We start from the raw sequence: 14,332 nt of genomic DNA on the forward strand, positions 1-14,332 counted from the left end.
TGTTGCTGCTAGAGTTGCTTTATCTATGGCTGAGTAGTCTCGTTTGGATGCTAGAGACACAAAGGCTCATGCATTGATTACATTGTGTGTGAAGCACACTATTACTTGTCACATTGTCTCAACCAAAATAGTAAAACATGCATGGGATACTTTGGATGATCTTTATGCGAGTTGCAAATGAGGCTAAAATTGCATTGCTATGTAAAGAGCTTGAGTAAAAGATTATGCAAGAGGAGGATGACATGGACACTTACTTGCATCAAGGATATTAATGAGCAACTCATTTGTGCAGGTGAAGTTATTTTTGATAGTTCACTTGTGAAACTATCCTCGATGCATTCCCAAATTCATACGAGATTTTTGCTACTACTTGGAGACTTATGACCAAAGGAAACCCTCAAGCTCTTATGTTTGATAAATTATGCACATTGATGTTGCAAGAGCCACTTTCAAGAAATAACATGGCTAAAGAATGTGTAGTTGAATAGGCTTTTCTTGCTGCTAAAAGAAACGATGGTAATAGCAATGTAGCCACTTTTCATGGTTCTCGAGTGAGTAGCAGATCACCTGTTTCTAATGCTTCTGCTGGCAACACCTCGCCTGGAATTTTGGTGAAAAGGGAAAGAAGAAGATGCATTTCCATTATTGCAAGGCTATGATAAAGCAATGTCCTAAGTTGAAGGCAAAAGAGGCCAAGAAGAAAGAGGCTGTATCCACTACAAGTGCAACTAATGTAGAATCTTTTGGTAATGGAGATGATGTTGATGTAGATGCAGAGTGGGCCTTAGTGTAGAGTGTACTTATGATCCTTTTGTCCATGATATATATATGTCAATTGCTACATATTCACATTTGTGGTAGTTCTTTCACACTTTTTGATGCACTTTATGTACCAAGGATAAAAAGAACCTTTTGTCCGTATCTACACCTGCAATACTTGGTGTTGTTGTCAAATTTGTGGATGGCAGATGTACAGTTCATGATCTCACTTTTGGTGATGAAATAGTTGCATCTGGAATTTTGTGCGATGGGCTATATAAGCTTACTTTGTATGACAATTGTGGGTAAAATTTTGCAAATAAAATTTTGGATTCAAAGACTATTTCAGATGAAAAACTTTAGCATGCACATTTTGGGCATCTAAATTTTGCCATTTTTTGTGGCATCTGTAGAAAAACGATACGGTTGCTTCTTTGTCGCCTCTTGAGCCACCTTCTCCAAAGGATGGTTCAATAGTGATGTTTGTGGGCCTATGAAAACTCCATACTTAGGCAATTACCTATACTTTATGACTTTCATTAATGATTACTCTAGGCATGCACAAGTGTATTTTCTTAAAGCTAAGTCACAACTGTTTATGTGTTTTAAGCAATTTCTAGCTATGGCTAAGAAATGTCTCTGAATTTACTGTGGACACCCTCTGTTCGGATCCGGGGGGGGGGGGGGGGGGGGGGGGGTACATGTATTTTTGGATAATCGTGTGATAAAACACCAATATACAATGCCATATAGACCTCAACAAAATGGTGTTGCTGAAAGAAAAATAGGATGCTTACATAGATGGCACGATGTATGATCAAGAGTTAAGCTTTGCTACATTTGTTTTGGCTTGAGGCTATCATGTGTGCTACTTATGTACTTAACAGGTGTCCTACCAAAGCCTTGAAGCCAATGAATCATTATGAAGCATGGCGTGATAAGAAGCCATCTATTGATCACTTGCACATTTTGGGTTGTTTAGCTTATGGTTTGGTTCCACAAACACAACGTAGAAAATTGGATGATAAGACTGTTGAATGCATTTTTGTTGGCTACGGTACTGAAACAAAAAGGTATCTTGGTTGCACGAGATGCTGTGTTTGTGGAAGATTCTCTTCAACCTTTGTTATCATTTACCAGAGAGTAATGTAAGCTCACATGTTATTTATGACACTTTCTTGCCTCCTTTTAATGGTGAAAACTTTAATGTAAATTCCAATGAGGCACATGTATAGTCTATGGGCGTTTTTGAAAATCTTATGGACCAGCCTATTATTGATGTAGATGTACATGATGTACTTGATGTGGAAAAGGATGAAAATGAGGAAGCTAGAGGTATAACAAAATGGATGCTGATGCATACTTTGTGTGATAGTAAAGTGTTACCATACATATGTGGTATTGATGTGTGTAAGCACACTTAGGATCGCCGGGGCATTTTTTCCCTCACTAGGAGGTCTTTTCCCCATTGTATAAATTATCACACTAAGTAATACTACTCTCTGTTGTGTGCCTTGAGCTTCTTCGTCTTCTCCAAGATGTGCGTGTTTCCTTGCAACCCTATTTCCAACAATTGGTATCAGAGTAGGTTGCATCCTCCTGTGCATAGTTGCTAGCATTTCCAGCACATGCCTATTAACTTTCTCACATTTTGGGGAGCTTTGGTGAGCATCAACAGATTGACAAATACTTTTGGAGCACTCAAAGAAATTAGTCTTCTCAAATTTTTGATTTGGGCTCATTTCGGCTTCCATTTCCACTAGAAGCACTACTGTGCAGGCATTTTCATCCCTTTTTGCAGAACTTTTATCAATGCTATTTTTTGCACAATAGGTCCTTACAACCTTCTTTAAGTTGTACTATATAGCACATGTTAGTCCTGCTTCATTTCTTCTCCTTTTGGGCAGTTTTCACATCAAGTGTAGGCATTCACCATGGCTGACAACAAGATAGATGTGTTCAAGATGTTTGCTGCTGAGGATATTCGGATGGGGATAATTACCCAATCTGGGATTACATGATGCAACATGTTCTTTTGTCAAAGGGAATTTGGGAGGTTGTACAGGGATTTGATATACATCCTGGTTTTGTGGATACATGCAATGTTGAGGATGTTGCAGGTTTTGGCTGAAGGGTTGCTGTTGCTAGAGCTGTTTTGCCTACAGCTGATGAGGAGGCTCATTGGGATGTTAGAATAGGCTCATGCATTGCTTGTGTTATCTATGAAGCACACTATTAATCCTCACATTCGTTCAGCTAAATATGCAAAACATGCTTGGAATATTTTGGCTCATCTATATGCACGTCGCAATGAGGCTAAAATTGCATTGCTGCATAAAGAGATGGAGTCAAAGATTATGCATGAGGAAGATGAAATGGAAACTTTCCTTGCTAGAATCAAGGATATTAATGAGTACCTTATTTATGTAGGCAAAGTCAATTATGACAGCTCCCTTGTGCAGACTATTTTTGATGCTTCGCTAGATTCTTATTAGACTTTTGCTAGTACTTGGAGACTTATGACACAAGGAAATCTTGATGTTGTCAAGTTTGATTCATTATGCACATTGCTGTTGCAAGAGTCACTTTCAAGAAAAACAGGGCTAAACAGTGCACAATTGAACATGCCTTTATTGCTGTTCGAAGAAAAAGTGGTAACAACAATGTAGCCACTTGGAAAATCACCTATTTCCAATGCTTCAAGTGGCAACATCTTGTCTAATCATTTTGGTCAAAAGGACAAAAAAGAAGATGCATTGCCATTATTGTAAAGATAATGATCACTTGATCAAGCAATGTCTGACATTGAAGGCAAAAGAGGCTAAGAAGAAAGAGGTTGGTTCCACTACAAGTGCAACAATTCTAGAATCTTCTATGAAAGGAGATTGTGATGCTGATGTAGATGCAGAATGGGATTTTAGTGCAGAGTGCACTTATGATCCTCTATCCATGATGCATGCATGTTTATTGCTGTAGATTCTCATGTGTGGTACTTTGATAGCGGTGCTACAAAACACATTACCTCTCATTGTGACTTGTTTACCTCTCTGAGGATGTCCCTCGTGGCAATACATTCACTTGTTCCAAAAATGTCTCTTATTTGGTCAAGGGAGTTGGGAAGATTGTGTTGACTACTATGAATGGCAATTCTTTCACACTTTTTGATGCAGTTGAAGTACCTTGGATAAAAAAGAACCTTTTGTTTGTATCTACACTTGCTAGACTTGGTCTTGTTGTGAAATTTGTGGATGACAGATGTAAGGTTCATGATCTTAGTTTTGGTGATGAAATTGTTGCATCTAGCATTTTATGCCATGGATTGTATAAGCTCACTTTGTATGAAAAGTGTGGGTAGAATTTTGTAAATGTAGTTGTGGATTCAAAGGATATTCCAGATGCAAAAATCTGGCATGCATGTTTTCGCCATCTGAATTTTAGTAGTTTGCTCTGTTTGCAAAAAATTGATATGGTTGTGTCTTTGCCGCCTCTTGAAGAACCTGTGAAACATGTTTGTATGCACACATGCACTCTACGTAGCCTTCAGTGTGAATCCTTTCACACTAAAGAAGCATTGGATTTAGCAAAAAATCTTACAATGGTTGTTTTGCTACAATATCACTTTTCTATCTTAATCAATGCTATATAATCTCTCTCTCTCTCTCTCTCTCTCTCTCTCTCTCTCTCTCTCTCTCTCTCTCTCTCTCTCTATATATATATATATATATATGTATGTATGTATATATATATATATATATGTGTGTGTGTGTGTGTGTACACACACACACACACACACACACACACACACACACACACATATATATATATATATATATATATATATATATATATATATATATATATATATATCTATATATATATTATATATCTATATATATATATATATATATATATATATCTATATATATATAGATATATATATATATATATAGATATATATATATCTATATATATATATATATGTGTGTGTGTGTGTGTGTGTGTGTGTGTGTGTGTACACACACACACACACACACACACACACACACACACACACATAATATATATATATATACATACATACATACATATATATATATATATATATATATATGTATATATGGGAGTGACCCCAATTCAAAAACCTTGATCAAGCAATGGGAGCATTGTATGCAACACATTACCTTCAAAAACATGTTAACCTATGATATTCAGGACGAAGGCCTACCAACAATTGCCACCGTAATAGAATCGAAAGTTAGGATCATATATAGAAAAGCATTCTTCGTAGTATGATTAACCACCTAGAATGGATGAAGAGGTCATGAAAAAAAGCCTGCTCTTCTTCAATCATTCTCCAGTTTGTGTACTTCCCTATGTTCCCTCATTCAAATCTCCTAGATCCTTCAAGGATGTGTGCCCGATATGGGTTGAATTTGTGAACCTGCTACTAGGCTATGAGACAATTTGAAAGATCTCCCTAGTAATTTGGGAAACTCACTATTTGAACCATCAAGAAAAAATCTTAGGAACACATCAGATAAATTTTGCATATGCTGGGATGTGTGGAAGCCTACTTTGAAGACTATGGTGTGAATGGATGTTGGATGGATACGCCGCGACGGACGTCAGCACAGCGAGAACTCACCTAACAAGATTTGTCAGCTAAGGACGAAGCTCGACCCACAGGCGCGTGGAAGCAAACATAGGGTGTCAACCTACACTCGACCGACTCCTAACTAATTCCTACAGAGGTCTCTACCCAAAGTCTAAGCTACAGCCTTCAAGAGTGCATAAGAAGAAACTTCCTACAACGCTTTCTAGAGCCGCATACCCATCAAACAATCTCGAAACGCCACAGAACTTGAAGGAGACCCTACTAACACCAATAGGTCGCTCTCCCTAAGGTCTATGAACCAAAACTCCAACCCAAAACACATGGTGCAGAATCACGTAGGATGTCTGGCCGAAATTTGCAGGTCGTCGTTTTCAAAAACTAAAGTGCCTAATGTGTAGCTCTACTCAATGCGAACGCGTGGATATGCTGAAATGCAAAATCGGACAACGTATGCTCACCGAATCACCAGATGAATCTCGTAGATGGAGCTCGCAAAACCGGACCGTACGTGTGCAATGTAGGTATTGGTGCGTAGCTCTCGTCGGGGGCAACACATTGCACTTCTCCACACTCGATTCCGACCACCCGGTGCACACGTAGCGTCAAGATGAAGCTCTCACTTCCTCTCGTACACAGTACGCTCACTCACAGACTTCAAACTTTTTTAAAATGAGAAAAGGTCCTTCATTAAGGTCAAAAAGTGGTATAAATACCTTACAATTCTCAAACCCTAATGTTCCAATTTAACCATCTACTCAATCTAAATGTCAAAACTGGGATACAATCTAGAAACTTCTATAAGCCCCAATATTTACAAAGGTGAAATGTCGGGTTTTCTCAATAAATGAATAATTACAAAAATAATAATCCACCGAGCAGTCATTTTCCGTAGGGTGTGTCCAACTTCTAACACTCCCCCCCTCCTTGCTCATGTCGTCCCCGACATGGCTGTTGAGCTGCTTCTTCATCTTAGGATTTCTCTCATCTTGAGCAGCGACTCGTATCTTGCATGTTGAGCCAGTAGTGTTTGGCCGAAAATATTAGTGCTGATTGTGAAGAAGCCGGTGTAGAAAGCTTCTTCAAAGGCCTGGAGGTGATAGGATGGCAAAAACACGATCCTTTGATACAATGCATGTATCACCTCCTTGGAAGGCTGACTAGACAGATCGTATGCACATCGGTATGTATCTTGAAAGAAGAAGATACTGTTTGTTGCCTGGCCTGGTTTGAACGTATTGAAGACTGCCAAAAATGTTTTGCAAATCTTCCTCATCATAATGCAAGATAGGTCAGGCGAGCCAGTGAACAATTTGATGGCGCCCGTTAGGGTTTTCACCATGTATTGAACACTTATTCTCTCGCCTTCCTTCAAGCCTGGCAGCTTCGGATAGTTTAGCCACGTAGGTTGGCTTCTTTGCAGTAGCTCATGGGCCTTCCACGTACGCATCCTTGGTAGAGGGCAGAAACTTAAGTTATGTCTGATGACTTTTGGTGCCTCTACCAAATGGATTAGATACTGTGGATACTTTGTTAGCCATGCCTTTCCCCACCTGGGTTGAGAGTCGACTATCAACTTTACCCCTTCAGGCTTGGAGATGTCTGCTGTGTACAGTGGCACTGTTGGCTCTTCTCTGATTCTTTTGTTGATTGTGGCGGCTTCGTACTTTAGCAAAGGATATGGGAGAGAGGGCTGTAGCCATTCACACCGAAGGTTGCTGGCGTCTATCTTTTGAATGGTCATTGATTTAAATCTGCTCCCATTCCAAGGCTTCTTTGGCCGTGTCTCTGATTTCCGCTTCTATGGCCTTTCGCAGCTTCTCTTCTTCTTCTTGAGTCAGATCTTGTGGCTCTTGAGAGGGTCCTACAAGGATTTCCTCTTGCATGGGTGTGTCCATAGGATCTGCCACATTCTCTAGGTCTATTCCTTCCATGGCTACTGGCCCGGTGCTAAACTGCTCTTCTGTCTGCTGGCCTCTCAGCTCTTCTATTTGCTTTTGGAATGTCTACTTTTCTGCTTCAGCTTGCTCTCCCATGTTCGCAAGGAGGTCGTTCAAATCGACATTGATCTTCTCCGCCTCCTTGAGCTTTCTCTTGATGTTTCCCAACTCATCCTGCATTGCCTTGTGTCCTTCTTCCATGGGGGTTTGCATGACCACTGACCCCTCGGCCATCATCAACCTTTGCTTCTTCTCTAAGGTCAACTCCTTCTGGAGCTCTTTCATTTGTTCTTCATAAATCTAACTCTCTGAAGTGGTGTGAGTCGAGCTAGTAGCTCTGACTCTGGCAGGAGATGCCTGTAGCCGTTGGATCGTTTGATATTTAACTTTAATCTGATCTTTGAGCTCAATGACCTCATCCTGGCTAGCCTCCTGCTCTATCTCTGCCTTCTCTTTGGCATTTTGCATGGCTTCCACTTCCTTGGACTCTTCAACAAGTTGTAGGGTTAGGTTGTCCCTTTCCCTCTCTGCATCTGTCAATGTCTTGTTGAGTTTTTTGTATTCTTCTTCGGCTCCTTGCAGTCTTTGAGCTGCTGCCTGGTTTTCTCTTTCCATCTCCTGGCATCTTTGCAATGCCTTTGCCTGACTGGCTTGCAGCTCTGATTTTCTCTCTATATGCCTTTGGCTTTGTTTTTGTAAAGTGTCGAATTCAGACTTGATCTGCACTTCAGTGGCTTTGAGAGTATCCATTTCACTTTCTGTGGCCATTGATTGTGCCCTGAGCCCGGTTAGCTTGGTCATCACCACATCCCAATCATTGGTGGGTGGGTATAGGTCCACTGTATCAGTGGCCATCTCCTTTAGCTCCACTAACCGTAGGCTCTGCATTTGTTCTTTGGGCCATGTACTTGCCAAGTCAAATGCGACTGTAGCTGTTCTTCTTTTGAATATCCCTCAGCTAGTAGATCAAGAAAAGTGTTATACCTTGCTTCATTTGGCTGTGGCTGCTCACTTTTGGGCTTAGCTTCTTCTTTTTGCTCTTGTTCTTGCCTTGAACCTTCTTGATCTTCAGGTTTGTCTAGCTCCTCCTTTTGTTGAGTTTGTGGAGGGCTACGAGGAGGTGGTGATGGCGGTGGGCTGGACTCAAGGCTGGATGGTGGAGTTGCCGGATTTTTCTTGAAGTCCCTGTCCGCCTTTGTCTTTCTCTCTCTCTCTCTCTCTCTCTCTCTCTCTCTCTCTCTCTCTCTCTCTCTCTCTCTCTCTCTCTCTCTCTCTCTCTCTCTCTCTCTCTTGGCCTTCCTGCTCTTCTAGCAGTTGCCATCGGACTTCCTCCACTTCTGCTTCTGTAAATGGTACATGTGGGATATTTTCTACCGTGGCATCTAGAATCTCAAAATTCTTAATATAATCTTCGAATCTGTCTCTGTGCACCCTTCGGGATGATCCCGACATTGCTTCTAGTGACGGCTTCCATAGCTCTCTCAAATCTCCCTTCAGGGCTCTTTCGGCTCTGAAACTTTCCATTAGCCGCTCTAGCCGTGCCGCTTTCTGTGATTTCGTCTCTTTGACCGGCACTTGGACACTCTCTTTCTTTCCTTTCTTCAACTCTGGTTGCTCCTCTTGCACGGTCTCTAACCGGCGTTTTAACCTTGTGGCAACTCTTGGTGCTTTGGGCTGTTCCTCTTCCTTATCTTCCTTGAGCCTTAGCCAGTCATTTTGTGACAAAGGGTCAGGACATCTTCCCTTGGCGTGCAATGCCTCATAAACCACTTTCGTGATCAGCTCACCCGGCACAATGTAGGTGGGGTTCTTGTTGCCCATCTTCACCAGATTGTCATGTATATAAGCTGCATAGTTGATTACCTTCGGCTTGCTTTTTTGCATTGCCCAGGTGAAGGTTGTGGCAATTGCTCCAGGTGGCATTCTGTACTTTTGTGGCTGCTTTGTACACATGTGGAAATACTTATTATAAAGCTGGCTCATGATTGCAACTTTGGGGTTTGCAATGTCTTCAAAGGTGTAGTTGTTCTTCTTTTCTGTGTACACCTTAACTTCATCTCTTCTTTTGGTTACGCTATCCCCTTTGTTGGAGAGGTCTAGTGCAGCTGCCACTACTTTCTCTGTGATTTCAATCACTGTGTCTGGCTTGCCTTGCAGATCCGTAACTCTGGCCACTCCATATTCTTTGATTGTAGTCACAAATTCCCATACTCTTTTTATGTCAATTCCTGCCGGTACAGCTCAAAATAATTGTGGAGATCTATCTTCTCCAGGTACTCTACCATCTTGCTTCTAACAAACTCATTGAGCTCCCGCGGTAGCATGGGTAGCTCTATTACATTTCCTTCAGTGTCTTTGAACACGCCTTGGTAGATCTTCAGATCATTAGACTCTAGCAAGTCCTGTTGAATCCACGTGCTGGTTGGCTTTAGAGTTCCTTCTGGGATGACAAACGGCTCTACTTCTTCCAAGTAATCTTTTATGGTCATCCTCTTCTTCTTTGCCGGTGATTTTGCGGCTGCCATAGATCCTGTTGCACTCAGTAGTCAGAAGCTAGCGTTTTTTTCATATCAGCTGAGAAACTTAGTTTTAACTATCCAAATGACTTGAAAATTGAAAATAAAACTTAAAAGAAACTTGGGAAACTGTGCATGTACTCACAATGCAGTTTTGGCAAAAATTTATCATTTAGACATCCTATGCGTAGGATATCTTTTTCATCAGATTTTAGTGATACTTGGCAGACTGGTGGTCCTTGGCCCGCGCAACATGGCTATATGATTGGAATTGGGTTTGGGCATCAAAAAGTGCACTTTTTGGGCAGATTTAGGCTTTAGGCTCACAATTTGGGTAGTATGTCCACAACAGGTGGCAAATGATATCTAAATGGGTTGAAAATTGATATATGGGCTTCTTGCATTATGGTAATGGCTCCCATGATGTCATTTTTTGCAGAGAAGGTCAAAAACATGCTTGAGACATCCTACACGTAGGATGTCTTTTTCATCAAAATTGCTTGGGATTTGTTATGTGGGTAGCTCTTGGCCTATGGAACATGGCCATGCTCTTGGATTTTGATTTGGACAAGATTTGGTGGTGGTAAGACCATGTGTAGTGTTTTCGGGCTCAAAAAGTGTATCTTGGGGGTGTTGAGGGTAAAAAATGATTAGGATGGCTTCAAACTTGATATATGAGCTCTTGAAGATGATATGAATAGATCTGGAATGAAAAAACACCCTCTGTAGGCTAAAAATGTCAAATAGACATCCTACGCGTAGGATGTCTACTTGATCATTTTTTGCATGTGACCACACAGATTGGTTGGTAATGTGCCCATGAATGTATTGTGCAAGTTTCATGTGATTTGGACAAGTTTTGGTAGGTCTATGGCCCATTATTGCCTCTATGCCTTGACTTTGCATTTTTTAATGCATATGAGGTCAATTTTTGTCCAAATGTGATGAAACTTGGTGGCCAGCATGTAAAGGCTATTCAGAAAATGTGTGATGAGAAATGTTGGGTTTTGTGCCCAGAAATGGCCTTGAGACATCCTACGCGTAGGATGTCTCCTGATGATATTTTTGTGGAAACTGCTACTGGTGCCTGCCCTTAGTCCCCTTGAGTCCCTTTTAAGCCTAATTTCAACAAAAAAGTCAAATAGATAGAAAATAACTCCCTGTGTGGATTTCAGAGCCTCCGAGCCGTTTTCTAACTTTTGGAGTGCTTTTCGGCGATGAAATTTCTTGATGTTGGTCTCCATAGCTTCCGAATCCCTTGGGGATCCTTGCTGTATGGTTTTTATCGACTTTGGCTTCACCAGAGCTCCTTTTGGCAATTTGTCTCTCTAGAAGCACTCGTGGTTGTGTTTACATGTCTTCGATGACTTGTGGTGGTCTACCACCATAGGACTTGGTTGTTGATGGTCTAGGAAAGACGCTCGTGAAGTTTGGTGGCAAATGGACATGTGGTTTGGCCGCGAGATCTATTTGACACTTTGTGTGTCTGATGCCGTTTCTGAAGTTTAGTGCCGCTTTTGGTCATGTGGGCTACATAGACTTGTCGAGCGCTACCCATGAATTTTGGTAGCATTTGGGCGCCTCTCTGCCGATTTCCCATTTGGTGGCCTCTTGAGGGGCTCTAGGAATTAGGGTTTTTCCCGATGGTTTTCTACTGCCTTTGATCATCCAAAACCGGTCTCCTATGCTAGGGTAAGCTGCCTATGAAGTCTCATTGCTTTTGGGTTAGCCGTTAGGTGGCCACTTCTACTTGTAGGTCTCTACTGCCCACTTTATGTGTGAACCCTACGCTAGTTTTCGCGACAAAACGACAAACATACGCGAAAAGCTCAAGGTGGTGAGCCTACCTCTCATGTCTGAAGCCCGTCGGGTAGTCGTGCGCGTCGTAGAAGCTGCTAGAAGTTCCGTTCGCTCTAGGTGGCAGAAGCTCTCTCTCAAAGGTCAATAGTGGAAATGAGCTTAAAATGAAGTGAAAAATTCTTATAATGGGGGTCCCCGAACCACTTTTCATGAAACTTGATATGTGCTCCCAAATTCTTGCGAGATGCGGTTTAGGCTCAAAAATTTCTTGATTTGGACTCCATTTGCCCAGTTTGCAAGAAATTTGATGTTTCGGTCAAAATCTGGCCAAAACACGCTTTTCGCTCCAGTCTCATAATTGCACCCCCATTGTACCATAGGTTTTCCTATAGTCATTGATCATCCCCATATTTTTTGTTTTTCATTACGATCGCTTTTCACCTGCTTTTTGTATTTTTGAAGTTTTTTTGCCGAAAATTAGCAAAATTAAAAGAAAAATAGCAAATCAAACCCAAAAAATCCCAAAAATCATAATAAATAATAAAACATCACCGCAAAACATTATTATACACTCACATGCAATTTTTATGGCCGGATTTCTCCGTTTTACCAATATTTTGCCTGAAAAATGGCTATTTTTACTTATATACACACACTTAGGGGCTTGATTTGGCGTTTGGCCCCATATACCTGTAGATTCATGCTGTATGAGGGCATATGTACTTGGGTTAGTTCAGAAAATTTTGCAATCAAACAACAACCCTTAAAAATAGTCGAAAAACATGCCCCTTTTTTGCTCTTTCTACCATTGGGTTCGCATTTGAGAATGCCTCCCCCCCTCCTAGTCGGAGTCCTCCCGGATGACAAGGTATCGCCTCGGAGTATGTGCCGTGCACGGGTTGAAAAAATTGTGCTAATGCTTGGCCGTGTAATGTGGCCTTATATTGTGCATACTCGATCAATGCATGGAAAAATTAATGTTGTGCAAGAGAAGGGTATAAGCAAGATGCTTATTGGTATTCACCGTCGAGGTTTCCTCTTTTCTTTGCAAGTAAAAGCTGTAACTCTACTACTCTTTGTTTGATTTTCTTTCTTGCAAAAATCGTGTGGTTTGCCGTTACTGTCGATATGGCTGTAGTTGTCTCCTTGGAGGGACTTGGCTTGGCTGAATTGGCCGTAGACCTTGTCTCTTTTGCTTTCCATTTGTAGCTATTTTGGCCGGTCTTTGTAGGTTTATTGCTATTATCTTGGTTGCCATTGTTTTGTTGCTGATTGGCACCCAACTGCCTTCCGATGTTGCTTGTATCGAAGGGAGTTCCTGTTGCTTCGGTTTCGGGATCCAGATGCGAGTCATATTGGAGTTGTTGCTGAGCATTTTCTTTAGGATCCATATCTATTCTATTCCCTTGGTTTTTGGTTGAACTATCTGTTTCGGTTGAATTCTTCCGTTGTATTGTGGTTTATCTGCCATGTCATTTCTATCCTTCCGCACCCATACTTGTTTTTCTTGTGTTGGTAACCTTGATCTTTTCACTGCGGTCGGTGACTTTTTATACCTGTAGTGAACATGGTTGGCAGTTCCCTGTTTTTTAGCCTTCGGTATCATGTTGTTCTTTGGTGGCACCCTTCCTTTTGGCTCTTTATCCAGTGATTGCATTGCTGACAGCTGATTCTTCTGGGGTTGCTGAGCAAAGGCTACCACTTGTTGTTCTTGTGCATGCTGAATTTTGACTGCATTCGCATTCCAATATATCTGCACATTGTACTCTTTTTGCCAAGGTTGTCCCAACAACATGGGGTGTTGTGTGCTTTCATCCTCGACCATATAAAACTTGTGTGGGTAAATATATTGATGTACTTGTACATGCAATATAGTCCAGCCCAATGTTTTCAGTGAATGTGATGTACTACTTTTCAGCACTTGTGGAGTAGGATGAAATTGACCTATTGGCTTGAGCTGTTTGTATAATCTGTAAGAGATCAAATTTGCTTGAGCTCCAGAATCAAGCAATGCTGTTGATTCAACCTGATTGCTACCCAATTTGACCGAATTATTGGCTCCACTGTGTCTTCCTCAAAATTCGTTAGTCGAATGGCATTGATTCGCAACGTTGATCCGCATTGTTGTTGTTGTCATAGAAGCCTTCTTTTTGCAATGTGTTCTTTTGCTTCTGCTTGAGCTTCTTCTCGTACCCTCTGTTTCTCCTTCATCCGTTGTTTTTCTTGATGGATTTGTTGAAGCATATCCTGTGTTAGTGGTAAATGATATTTCTTTAATCGACACCCACTAATCCAATTTGGCATTTCTTCACCTGCTAATGTAGCAAGCTTGACAGCTCCGCTTTGTGATAGGTCACTAATCACAAAGGGTCCCATCCCTTGCTTTTTGAGTTTCTTGGCATGTTGCTTCAAGGTATAAACAAGTACATAGTCACCTGTTCTGAACTCTTTCGTGCGCACATGCTTGTCAAAAAACTCTTTTTGTCTTCTCTTTTTAGCATAGATCGAAGCTACAGCTCGTAAGTGAAGTTCATCTAGCTTTTCAAGATCATCTATTCTTGAAGAGAGCTCATGCCCTGTCCATTCTAAGCGTTTCGCTACTCGTAGAGTTGGGATTAAAAACTCTATGGGTAATATAGTATTTAGGCCAAACACCATGTTGTACAATGTCGTACCTATCGATGTTTTGTAAGCTACCCTGGATG

This window comes from Adiantum capillus-veneris, chromosome 14 (assembly GCF_014529385.1).
Source record: "Adiantum capillus-veneris isolate H3 chromosome 14, ASM1452938v2, whole genome shotgun sequence".
NCBI classification, from domain to species: Eukaryota; Viridiplantae; Streptophyta; class Polypodiopsida; order Polypodiales; family Pteridaceae; genus Adiantum; species Adiantum capillus-veneris.